This window comes from Halyomorpha halys, unplaced genomic scaffold (genome assembly GCF_000696795.3).
Source record: "Halyomorpha halys isolate HHAL.00 unplaced genomic scaffold, Hhal_1.1 Scaffold21.1, whole genome shotgun sequence".
Classification (NCBI taxonomy): Eukaryota; Metazoa; Arthropoda; class Insecta; order Hemiptera; family Pentatomidae; genus Halyomorpha; species Halyomorpha halys.
The window spans coordinates 1,002,133-1,015,978 of NW_027112014.1; positions in this window are offsets into that span (position 1 = coordinate 1,002,133).

Sequence of the window (13,846 nt, forward strand, 5' to 3'; positions counted from 1 at the left end):
CCAATCCGGCCATCCTCAGGGACAATCTACTACAAAACAGCTTTTATTACATGTATGATCCTCAAACATTTCAAAATACTTAACATTATTATTTATAATTTATCTTACCTTAATAAAATTTTGGAAATATATGATTTAAAAACTCTAACTTCATGCAGGCTATTCTGCCCGGGTCAAAACAACAATTTCTATGAAACATTAGGTAAAATATATTTTTTTGTTAATAAGTATATCCTACATATGTTTAATTACCTAATTAGTAAATATTCACATTAAAATCATTTATCACAGTCACTATTCGTTAAAAACTTTATCACAATGTTTGTAACCTTCCTCCATTCAGTTCAAGCATTAAAATTATTTATTATAACTACACTTTTGTCAATTTTCCTCTTTATTTCATTAATAAAATTCCTATCAAGGCTAATTATAATTACCCACATTCAATTTATCCTATATTATTCATAAATTTATTTTACTTAATATCTTTGCATAGTGTTGGTTCAAATTTCTTCTATCTGTTTTGAAATTCACTAAAATGGATAGAAATTAAATTATTAATTTTTAATAAATTAATTGATGAATTTTTAAGACCCGATTACCCCATTTCAGCCGATCTGTGTATATTTTCAATTAGTTTAATAATACATTATTTTATTTTGAGTTATAAAGGCTAGTCCATTTTCCTCTTTCTGTTTTCCATTATAGCTTTGCCTACAGTGGAGGCGACTCGACAACTATATGGAATACCCATGCACCCCCTGCCCAACGGCCTGCGGAATTTCTTCGTCCTCTTTCGTGACTATAAAGCCACCCTTAGGAGCCCTGTTTATACACGGCAGTAAAACTCCCCTACGAGGGAGCGGAGGGGACACTGCGAAATCCTACTCATCCGTCAGCTTTTTTTCGCTATTTGTTTCCAGCTTTTTCTGTAAAATATCTTTGTCTCGCTTTATTCTCTAGCCGTCGTGAAAGCCAGAAAGAAATTGGAGGCCATTACAGGGATTTGGGAATCTGAAAGTTCTTACGGTAGAAAAAGAAGGACATTACGTTTCACTTTCTTTGAGAGTTTACTAAAAACATCGTTACTGATTCTATCTAACCTAATAAACTAACCATTCGACCGAATTGAAGTAATTTTCAAAACTTAGTATTAATATTTTTAAATTTATTATTAAAATAAATTTTGAATAAAAATCTCTAAGAACGAATACGTGTGTAGGCCAGGGTTATTTGGGTAGTTTTTTTTTTTTTTTTATTTCAATGAAAACTAAATATGATTACTAAACAAAATTAATCTCTGCCAAGTATAGTAAGTGGAAATATAAAATGGCAGCTGTTTTAAAATATTTTAAAAAAAAATTAATTTTTCATTCGGAGCTCCATATCTTTAGCTACATACAACACAGCTTACTAATCGAACATCATTTAAATTAGAGTAAATTTGCTATAATATGAGCTCTAATAGAGTTGTTTACGTTCAATAGTTCCCAATATACAGTATCATAAAAAGCAACATTTCATGAAATATATACTGAAAAATCAATAGATAGTGAAGTCTTTATCTCAGGAACCATGAAATTTACAGATATCTATTTGCACTCAAATAGCTAGTTTAATGTGCAATAAAATAGTTTATAACGTTTATCTCGAAGGAGTAGTTTTTATGATTCAATATTTCAAAATAAATTCACAAAAGGTCCGGTCGGGTTTAAAACAAGGCGATTCTTTATCACCTATATTATTTAATATGTCATTAAAATTGTGATAAATACCGAAAAAGGTTTAACTTTGGGTGGTAAAATACCGGTGCTTGGGTATGCTGATGATTTTGTATTATTGAGTGAGGGGAAGGGAACTATAGAACTAAATATAACCGCGTTAATAAACTCTAGTAAACAACTAGATCTTGAAATACATACGGATAAAACAAAATATATGATCAGCAGTAAAAACGCGAGAAATTTCGGTGATAAAGATACAGGGAGAAATACGTTTGAACAGGTAAATAAGTTGAAGTATTTAGGTTATACGGTAACTAGAAACAACGAAATTGATGCGGAAATAAAAGCAAAGTTGAAGTGGACAATGCTTGTTATTTTTCAATTTCAAAAAGTGCTTAGCTCGCGCCTTCTATCCAAAATCTTAAAAATTAGAATTTACAAAACTATTTTCCTTCCCACTCTTCTTTATGGATAAGAGACGTGGCCCCTACACAAGTGATGAACAGCACTGAAGGTTTTCGAAAATAAAGTATTAGAAAAAATATTTGCACCTAAAAAAGATGAATTAGTGGGAGAATTTCGAAGACTACACAAAATTGTGTTAAGGGAACTACAGCTGGTAAATATAATTCAAGTTATAGCATTGTGGTGTATATGCTAGGGGTAGACCGAAACGTAGATGGGAGGATTACGTTAAAACTGATTGATTAGAATTGGATTTGGTAGGGCATCACTGGAAGGAAGTATGTAGAAAACGATTGGTGAATTGATCGAACCTTCAATGTCGATACCACCAATCGTCAGGCCTTCATTGTTATTATTAATGTACTATAAAGTAATTGATAAATTTTATCTTCGTAGGCATAATAGTTTTTATGATGTATACACATGAATATAAATTTTACACATGATATTTCGTCCGTACAAATAAAAATAAATTAATTTTAACAAATATCTTAAAAAACTACAAGTCATACGAAGATACACGTTAGAAACTACTTTATATCACATTACACTAGATTTAGTAAGACTACTAATAGTCATCTTTGCGTCCCTTGGTAACTTAGATATAGATTTCCCACAATAAATACGGATTTATCAGTACATTTTTAAAAAATGATTTTTTTCTAAAAAAAAAAAAAAGCTTTTCTAGGGCTCATATTTTAGCTAATTTACTTTTTTTTTTTTTTAATTATTTATTTATTGTAATTTACAACTGTACAAAATAATACAATAGGTAAATATGTAGTATGTTTCATATACACTTGAAATCTTGGGAAAGAGCCACCCATTGGTGGTACTTCAAACATTAATTTAAACTAGAAGGTCTCGTGGCCATCTTCTTTTCAGACGCCTCGGAGGATTATCAGGGATTGTTAAGGATGAAATATTAAGAATTAATGGGTTAGGATGGTTAAGGAGTTTGGAATAAAAAGACGCATATCTGGTTTGGGTCAAATCTGCAACGAATGGGATGTTAAGGTCTTTATGAATGAGTTTATTTGTGACGTAACAAGGAGCATCAAGCTAATTTACTATTAAATTTTGTTTTATTACATTTTTTAGTATTGCGTGTAGTTTCCAACATATTGAGCTATAAATAAAAAATTTATATATATTTTTTTAATTTTGATAGAGCCGCCATTTTGTATTCCCCTAACTATACTAGGACGACTTATCAATTTCGACTATTAATTTTATGTAGTTTTCAAATTTGACTTCAGACAGACATCTGTACGTCTCACGGATCCCAAGATATTAATTTTCCACTATAAATTCATTAACAACTGATTTTTCAGTACATTTTATATAAAATGTTGCATTTTAAAAAAAATTATCTTTTGAATGTAGATATTTCTTTTAGGGCTCAAATTTTTGCGAATTGAATTTACGTTTTATTAGGTTCTTTAGTGTTGTAGATAGTTTTAACGATATGGAGATGCGAATGAAAAATAATTTTTTTTTAACCTTTTAAAGCAGCCGCCATTTTTTATTTCCCATAGCTATACTTGGCAGACTCATCAATTTTGACTATTAATTAAACAAATTTATCCATAATGTAATCAAAAATCGGGGTGAAATAACTGAATTTTTTTCTCCACTTGGGCTCTTGTACAATTTTTAAAGTTTTAACAGTAACTGTCATTTGAACAAAGAAATATGATTATAAGAAAGCCCCAGAACAGCAGATGGGAATTTATCGCTATTATCAATTAATAACTCCCCTTTCTGAGATATATCCCTCACAATGACTGATTGATAAGTCTTCATATACCATTGAAGGGATAGCTGTAAATTTATTTCGGTGATGGGAGAAATATATTATTCCACCCCGATCCTGGCACTACTTTTTGTCCGAGTAAACTGGGATTTATGGAAGGGGACCGGCCCTACAAAGGAGGGTGAGTCAGCCGCAGACATCTCCCCTTTCCCTAACTCTATTTCTCAGCATAGATCCATCTCTAACGAGCCGCTCCATCTTCGTAATTTTAGAAGATCTTAGCCATTCAATAATGGAAATCTCATTTCTATTTCATTTTTTTTTATATATATAATTCTTTATTAAACCATAATGAATGGTAATAAAAGAAATAAATGGTGAAAGAAAATTAATTTAATTTTATCCTCAGTCAAGTTGAGTCGCATAGCAAAAGAACAAAACTACTTTTTTTGTATATAATGCTGGCAGTACCCACAAAATTGGATCCTTATTTTTTCTCTTTATAAAGTAATATCTTCTACTGAAAAGTATTCGAATAATCCAGAAATATTATAGTAAAAGAGCCCAAGAGGAGAAAAAAGTCAGTCACCTCACCCCAATTTTTGATTACTTTAATGAAAACTATGTAGAAGTACTAGTCAAAACTGATGAGTCTGCCAAGTATAGGTAGGGGGAATAAAAAATGGCGGCTGTTTCAAAACCTTAAAAAACATTAATTTTTCAATCGGAGCTCTATATCTTAAAAACTACCAACAACACTAGAAAATCTGAGAGAACATTATTTAAAGAAGAGCAAATTTGCTGAAATATAAGTCCTAAAAGAGCTAATTGCGTCCAATGGTTCTCGAGATATAGCTTTTTAAAACGCAGCATTTCATAAAATTGTTGTATGTGACGCACTGAGTTAGTGAATTTATTTTGAGAAATCAATATCTCCAAAACCATTTGACGTACATATCTCTTTTAGCACTCAAATTAAAGCTAGTTTAATGAGCTATAAGTAGTTTATTATATTTATTATGTTTATTATATTTGCCAAATTTATATTCATATGTGAATATCATAAAAACTACTACCCATACGAAGATAAGTATCATAAACTAATTTTTAGTAAGTTAAATTTCCTTTATTTTGAGTGTTGGCAGATATGTGGCTCTTATGGATCTAGAGATATATTTTTCCGAAAATCCAACATTTTATACGAACAACTAAAAATTAACATTTTGTGAGTTTATTTTGTCAAATGTCATAAAAACTACTACTCCTACAAAGATAAACACTATTAACTATTTTATAGTAAATTTAACTAGCTTTAATTTGAGTGCTGGCAGTTATCTGTACGTCCAATAGTATGAAATAAGGTTTTTCACAAATCAAACTAATTTTCCGAACAACTATAAATCAATTTATTTTAGCAAATATCATGAAAACTACTCTTCCTACGAAGGTAGAGGTCATAAACTTATTTATAGTTCATTAAACTAGCTTTAATTTGAATGTTAATAGACCTCTGTACGTCACATAGTTCCTGAGATATAGATTTCTCAGAATAAATTAATTAACTTAAAGATTAATTAAGAAAAATTAAAGGCTATAAATAGTAAATGAAAAGGGTAATAGTAACAGATCTTATTTATCTGTTACTTATTTATCTTACTTATTTATACTTACTTATTTATCTGTTACTATTACCCTTTTCATTTACTATTTATAACCTTTAATTTTTCTTATTATATCTTACGTTTTTACATTTTATACCCCTGTTATTTTACGCTTATGTTTTTTCTTTTATTCCTTTTTGTAACTATAGTGTTTGTATCTTTTTTAGCCCTGACGAAATCCTGCAAAGTGGGGCGAAACGTTGGCTCAAAAAAATAGTATAATTATCTACTATTTGAGGAGTTTTTTTTTTTACCGCACCCGGACCTTACTCCATTCATCTATTATTGGTATCACTTTTGATCAAACTGGAAACCATACATTGACCAAATTTCCCGTCGAACCATAGCCACCTTAAAGCAATTCAATAGAATCCTTTATCTCCTTCAACTTAAAACCCGTCAACTCTTAGTTTCCTCTCTTGTTTCCTCCCTCGCCCCCTTTGACAATGGCTGCCTGGTATATGGTGGAATCTCGTTTAATCTCGAATCTAAACTTAAACGTCTTATGAATTGCGCAGTACGATTTATTTTCGGGATCAGCAGAGATACGCACATATCCCAGTGTTACGCCGAGCTGAAGTGGCTCTATCCATCCTTCCGATGTCAGTGTTTCCTAGCTTCCCTTCTATTCAAAGTTATTAGTACTCAGCGCCCCTCCTATATCCTAGAAAACCTGCAATTCAAATTCTCTGTCCAATCCGTACTACTAGGTCCAGTTTATCTGACATCTACCCTCCACCTCACTGAACTGATAAATCGTTTTTTAGCTGCATATCTCTGGAACTCAATTCCCTTTAACATACGTCATGTCTTTCCTCGTTTAAATCCCTTATATTTCACCACCTTTAGCTGACCCATTATTATAATACTACAGATATTTTGTAATTAACTTTTTGTTTTATTTTTACTTAGTCAGTTAGTTTTTTAATTAATCTATATTTTTTTTTCTTTCAGTATATAAGTTATAATTAAGTGTGGCCATACTGTTTTATAGCCAATAAATGTTATTATAAAATTAAAATTGCCTTTGTAATTGCTCTAAAAGGACCTAGTATCAGAATAATATACTATTTTCATTTTTTTTTTTTCATATTACACTGAAGTATGTTATTTATTTATTCTTTTTTCAAGATTCGAAAAAAAAAAAAACTAAATTACTTGCAGTTTTGAAAATGTTTATACCTTATCATATAAGTGCTCCCGTGTAGCCGAATATCCTAGCATATCCCCTTCAGAGGATGATGGCCCCTTCGGGATGTGGCGCTGAAGAGTGTTTTATCTAGTTGCCAATGGCGACGTCCCCGAAGGCTTTCTATCTCTTAATGCTGGATGAAAACATAACTTGGGAGAGGGAGGGATGTGCCCGGAGTTTAGTCCCCAGGGAGGGCAGTAAACGATTTACCGTCTATAAAGGAGTTCCCAACTCTAGTCTATTGGCACTAAAACAAAGGGATTTCTGTTCACTTTTACCGTGTTGTAACTCCTTTATGGCTTAATTTTTTGTGATTGTTCTGAGTCATTCACTTAAAATACTTCTTTTGAAGTAACTTCGGAAAATTCTGATTTCAAAAAAATCGTTGGAATGGTTAAAAAATAAATCAGTATCGAGGGGAAGTTCCGGAGTGCCCTTCTATCCAATTCATTAGCATTTTTCCTGCCAAATTCGAGATGTTTTACACTAATTATATGCTCAATTAATTAAGTGGTAAGGCAATGGACTTCTACAGAAAAGGTATATTTTTGGTATAGGACTAACCACGTCACAGCCATCAGCCTAAATGGGTCTGAAGTATTTTAAGAAAAGTGCCAATAAGGAAAAAAAAGGATATTTGCCTGGAATATTTTTGTATTTAATTCGCAGAAAGAATTGGAACAATTGCAAAAGATATTATAATACCAGACATTCATTTTTTTTCTCTTTATCTTGAATGATCAATGCGTTATTTCTATTCTTCGTTCATTTGAATTTTATGATTTTCTTAAGATTATTGTTTTATTTATATATATTCCAAGATTATTCTTAAAATTTTTATTGTGCTAGCTTTTTTTTTTTTTTTATTGTTTTACATGTATAAGGTATTTTTATATAAAACATTTTATCATCCGTATTTTTGTTTTATGTGTATTTTATAGACATACTTTTAATTAACCAGCTTTATTTTATTTTATATTTTTTTAATAAAGTATTTGGAAGAAATAGTCCATAAAAGGGTGGGAGTTGGTTGCTCATTGTTAAGACAATGAACTACTAACTCCAAGAACCCGAGTTCAAATCCGGCAATGTCAAATAATTATTATCTCTTTCACTACAGCCGTTGAGTCAGCCCTGTGGGTTCAGGATGCCTCCTGGGTCCACTCAGCCTTATAAAGTGCGTGAAAAACTGGCGGTGGAGCATGATTCTGACCAAATCACCTCCTTGCACAACTGATGGTCTTGTAACAGTACTCTTCATGGATCGTAGAGGTACATATTTAATTTATGTGCTTAATTAATGAAAATATAACTTTTTCCTGATCTTTTATTCTGTTTCACTGATTTTTTTGGACAATTCATTTCTGTCATATATAGTATTTAATTATTTTTTCTACCTATTGGCTTATAAGCAACACTGCTATCTGTTGGGGAATTCTTCAGATAACAAATATATATCTAATGTATCTAATTAGCACTTTGCCCGTTTCTCGACCTGTGAAGGTAATATGCTAAATAAAAGAAATGTATTGAACCAAACTGCTTATTACTGGATAATTCCTGATACATTATTTTTTTTTAAATACAAACTGATTAAATAAAAATATATAAATAAAATTCATAAAAAATATATATATTATACTTGTAAAAAAAAAAAAAAAAAAACACAATAGAAAAAGTTAAGATCAACCTTATATACATAATTGAAACAATATTCTTAAGAAAAACAAATAAATCCAAAGGAGAGATGCGAACAAATAATATATTATTGAGATCTCAATGTTAAAGTTCGTAACCATAGCCCCAAAAAGTTTTTCAATCGTGTCTAAAATATCCTTTTTTGTCCCCAGAAGATTAGACCAGTTCCTCTAATAATTGGATAATTTTTCAATTTCTGTCATAAAAAATGCTTTGTACACGTTCTATAGACTACATTAATCAATCAAAATTCACTTTTTTTTTCAAACCCGTTTAATGCGGTATGCGCATCACACAACATTCACTTACCATCCTACGTACGTCCCCAAGTTTTCTGTAGATTGGACTCGTGTTGAAGTTTCGCTATTTGTATGATTTTCGAAAAATATTTGCCTTAACTAATGTTCTAACATTTAATCTGCTTCTGGATAATAAAAAGCAAATTGGCTCTCTTTTTTAATTTTCACTTAAGTACGCATGAAATATATAAGGGGTATTCATGATCTTTGGTTTAACATGATAAAGCGTGTTAAATGGAAAAACTCATGTTAAATCGAAAAAAATTGCCTTCTTTTACCGTGGTAAAACGAAATAACATTTAACATGGCTGAGAGTCTGTTACTTGGTCTGTTAAATGGAGAATGACGTCACACAATAGACCAGTTGAGATCGCCGCCATTTTTGTTGTTCTGACAGCTCAGTTCTTTCGTGTGTTTGTGGTATTCATATCTCTGTTATTAAACCAGAATGGATAATTTTAATGATACATTTGAGAAAAAAAAACAGTAAAAAAAACAATGTAATTTCATTCTACTATCTGAAAATTTTTAAACGCTCGCCAGATAAAATTCTCACTATATGAACCATGTAATTATTCCTAGGGGACATATGTCCCAGAATAAAGTTATTTTTTCATTTCATTTCATAAGCTAAACTTTCACACAAATTCCACTTTTCACTCACTCTAGGCATGTTGTAATTAATTACTTAAATCAAAACTGAAGTAAACAATAACATGAGGGTCTGGAAGGAAGGTTATAAACATAAAGGCTTATACAACAAGTTGCTGAGAAAATCCGCTAGGGGCTCTTATGCATTTAACGTTTAACATGACTTCAAATAGGGCTGCTCGCAATCTTATAGTTATAGCATTTGACATGGTAAAACATTTAACATTTAACACAACATCATGAATACCCCTATAGTAACAGAAAGTATTGCATTCGTGCAAAATTTCGAATTCGAGTTTTCGACGAATATACATATTTTGAGATTACTTGAGTCCAAATAAACTATTCTTGCAAAATGGCCTATGTGTAGTAGGCCTAACTTAAAAACTAAACGCAGTACAAAACTGGAATTGCATATTTAAAACGGTTGTGACAGCAAATTTTTCGATAAAATCGATCTACTGAAAGTGCCACTTTATAGAATCGATTTTTCGCATTTTTTCTTAAATATATTGGGTTGCTACAATACACATCATACCAATCAATCCATGATCGGACAAATATACAATACATATATTTACATGATATAACAAAAAATATTTGTATTCTTCTCTACATTTTTCTTTTATAATCAATACTCGTTTACACAACAGAGGTTCATGTTGTGTTAAATATAAAATGTTTTACCATAATAAATGTTATAAGTATAGGATTGTGAGCAGCCCTAATTAAAGTCATGTTAAATGCATAAGAGCTCCCAGCGGATTTTTTGAGCAACTTGTTTTATAACCTTCTCTTCCAAAACTTCATGTTATTGTTTACTTCTGAGTTTTGATTAAAGTAATTTATTACATCAAACCTAAATTAAGTGAAGAGTGGAAGTTTTGTGAAAGTTTGGCTACTGAGTACCTCGATAATCTTCTGACTTTTCAGGGACAGAATCAAGATGAGCTAATTGACAACTGTCATTACATTATTATTATTATCATCCATTGCTTAATTAGTTTTAAAAACATCTAAAACAATATTAACACAATCAAAACTCAAACTACGAGCAAGTAACCTAACACAAAAACAAACAAAACGGTGACGAGCTCAGCTGGTTTGTTGCGAGAATTCATTTTCCGTTTAACATACCTAGTAACAAACTCTCAACCATGCTATATGTTATATCGTTCTATTATTAGGGTTATTCATGATCTTTAGTTTAACATGTTAAATGGAGAAACATTTCCTTCTTTTAGCATGTTAAAACGATATAACTGAAGTTGTTCAGAAAATCCGCTAGGAGCTCTTAAATGCATTTAAAGTCAAGTTTAAATAGGGCTGCTCACAATCCTATACTTATTACTATGGATAGGATTTTTATGATTTCACATATTTTTACCTGATCATGATATCTGCGATTCCTTACTAACTAAAGATGTTTCAAGACATTTCTGGCCAAAAGAAGTCATTTTTTTAAATATTTGGCCTTTTTTACATATTCTGTTGTAAACCACATATTTTCTGAAATATTTGTTACTTTTAACATATTTTTAGATATTTTATCCTGAATCACATATTTCCTCAAATTATTTGTTCAATTGTAAATACATTTTTCGCAGCAACAACGTAAAATTCAAGAGAACGCAAAGAAAATTAAAAGTGAAGTTTATTATTTATCATAAATAGTGCGTACAAATTTTATATCTTCATCTTTGAACACAAATTAAAAGCAGTGGCAATAATAAATTTTCACACACAATTACTTCGAGAATTTCTAAGAATCAATTAAAAAGAGCAAGGGTCTTATTCCTTATTTGGTCTTTTTTACATATTTTGTTGTAAATCACATATTTTCTGAAATATTTGTTATTTTTAACATATTTTTAGGTATTTTGTTCTGAATCATATATTTCCTTAAATTATTTGTTCAATTGTAAATTTTCATACAGAATTACATCGAGAATTTCTCAGAATCAATTAAAAAGAACAAGGGTCTTATTGCTTATTATAACAAATGATGACACAGCCGCCCAGGTGATGCAGAATACCGAACTAGATGCAATGGAAATAGCTTCATTTAAGTATGCCCCTATAACGTCAGTAAATGTTGAAAGATCTTTTAGTCGGTACAAGTCCATTCTGCGGCCAAACCGACGAAGATTTTTATTTATTATTAAAAATTTAAAAATGCATTTAATCTGCAATAATTTTGCAACTGACCCGGCTAAATAATTGATTTTTTTCAAAGTTTTAAATATTTTTCTAATTTTTTTTTTCTTTTTAGTAAGGATTATTCTTTATTTCCATTTATAATTTGTTCATAATTCATTCTGAGTAATTATTAATCAATTAGTTTAATTACAATTACTAATTAATGTCTTGTTATTGAACAGTTATGTTTTCTCTAAGTACATTTTAATATAATTTCTTTAAAATATTATTCGTGTAATATATGATAAATACATATTTATGTAACTTTTTTTAAGTTATAAAATTACTAATCAATAAGTAATTTATATTCTTGAATAATACAAAATTTATAAATGCATATTATTTACATATTTTTTTAAATATTTGATTTAAGTTATTTTGGGATCACATATGAATTTATATAAAAGTATTTGTATATCCTTTTGTTTTATAATCTTACTAAAGAGCAGAGATTTTTACTTTTTAATAATGCTTTCGTATTTTATTTCTTAACTTTTAAATTACTATTATTATTATCACTTCTTTCACTACTATTTAGTACAATTCAACTTGCCGAGTAATGCTCTAGTTATCATACAATTATGAATTCAATGTTTTTCTGGTCTCCTCATTATGTTAATTTTATCTTCAGTTTTTTCCCTCCATGATAATTATGTATGAGAACTTTACTATGTAAAGGATGGAACGAACCCTGACTCATGATTGTTTTAGTCTCCCAAGGATAGCCCTCTCAAAATAGAGTGGTATAATTGTTTAATAGACAAAAAAAGTCTGTAAGCATCCTTTTATATAAAAAGAGTAATTGTGATAGCTGTAAAAAGGGCTTTCATGGTCAAAAGCATTTTTTCAAAAGGGTTCACTCTTAGAATCTTCTATATCTATTTTATTGCTTACAAAACCTTTTAAACTCTTTTTTTTGGCATAATTTTTAAAGTTGGTAGCTACTATAAATGAAAGATCTGAGAATAAGTAAAAACTATTAAAATCCCTTTTATTTTATTTAAAATAATTTTTGATTATTATAATATATAAAATAAATGGTGGTAAATTGACACTTAGAGTAAGTCGGTTTTAGTAAAAAAGTTTCAGTAAAATCTCAAGTATATACCTACCTCTAATAACTATCTTCAGTTTTGTAGGACATACAAAAGTTCAATTTCATACAACTTTTTTATCATAAGTTAGGCTGTTCATATACACACAGACCATTTTATGATACTACTTTTATGGTATTTGAACTAAACAATCTTAAAACATGCATTTCTGTTTTTAAAACTTCGATTCAAAATTATTTACAATGTCAATGCTTCTTCTCACTGTTCATTTCACAAGTAAGTAAATTAAATTAATATTATGTATGACTGTGAAGTCTGGGGAGCGGCATCCTTAACGAAAAGGTAAAAATTACAATCATTTCAAAATAAAGTCGTAAGAATTGCAGAGGATGCTCCTTATAAGAAACAGCCAATTGCATCAGGAATTACAAATAGAAACAATTTACAATTACATCAAAAAAGGTTTATGAAGTTCCACTCCCTGTCACCAACAGTTAAAGGAGCAGTGACCTATGACTTGGGAAACCCAACCACAACCCAAAGATTGAAGCCCAGGCTGCTACAGGACATCTTGTAATAAATTCTATATTTATCAGTTCTGTAATTGTCACTCAAAAATTTTATTTTATCTTAATTTTTTTTCTCTTTATCTTTTTCTTAAATTCACTTTCTTTTCTTTTTTTTCCATTAGTCAATTATTTATTTTGTTAAATCCATAAATGTCATTGTTTTTGTAATTAACTGTACTTTTATCTTTTATTAAGAATCATTAGTTATGTATCTGTTTATTTTATCTTAATTTTTTGGTTTATTCATAACATTGCATATAGTTAGGGGTGTTTTTTGTATGAGACTAAACCCCTCCATAATCAATTGTTGAAAAAAAAAAGTACCTCTAACATTAACCATGTAAGGCCCACCAATCTGGTATTAAATAAATAAATTAAAAAAGACTTAACTAATATAAGATATCTTTTGAGTACATTCTTTTTTTTTTCTAAGATAGTTTCTACTTCAACATTCAAAGCCACATACCTGTAAACTTCCAATATAGAAGATGTCTTCACACTTAGCAACCTACCCTTCTATTGACTTTCTTGTTTTCTTACCCCTAAATACAAAAAACAATTATTAAGTAAAATATAA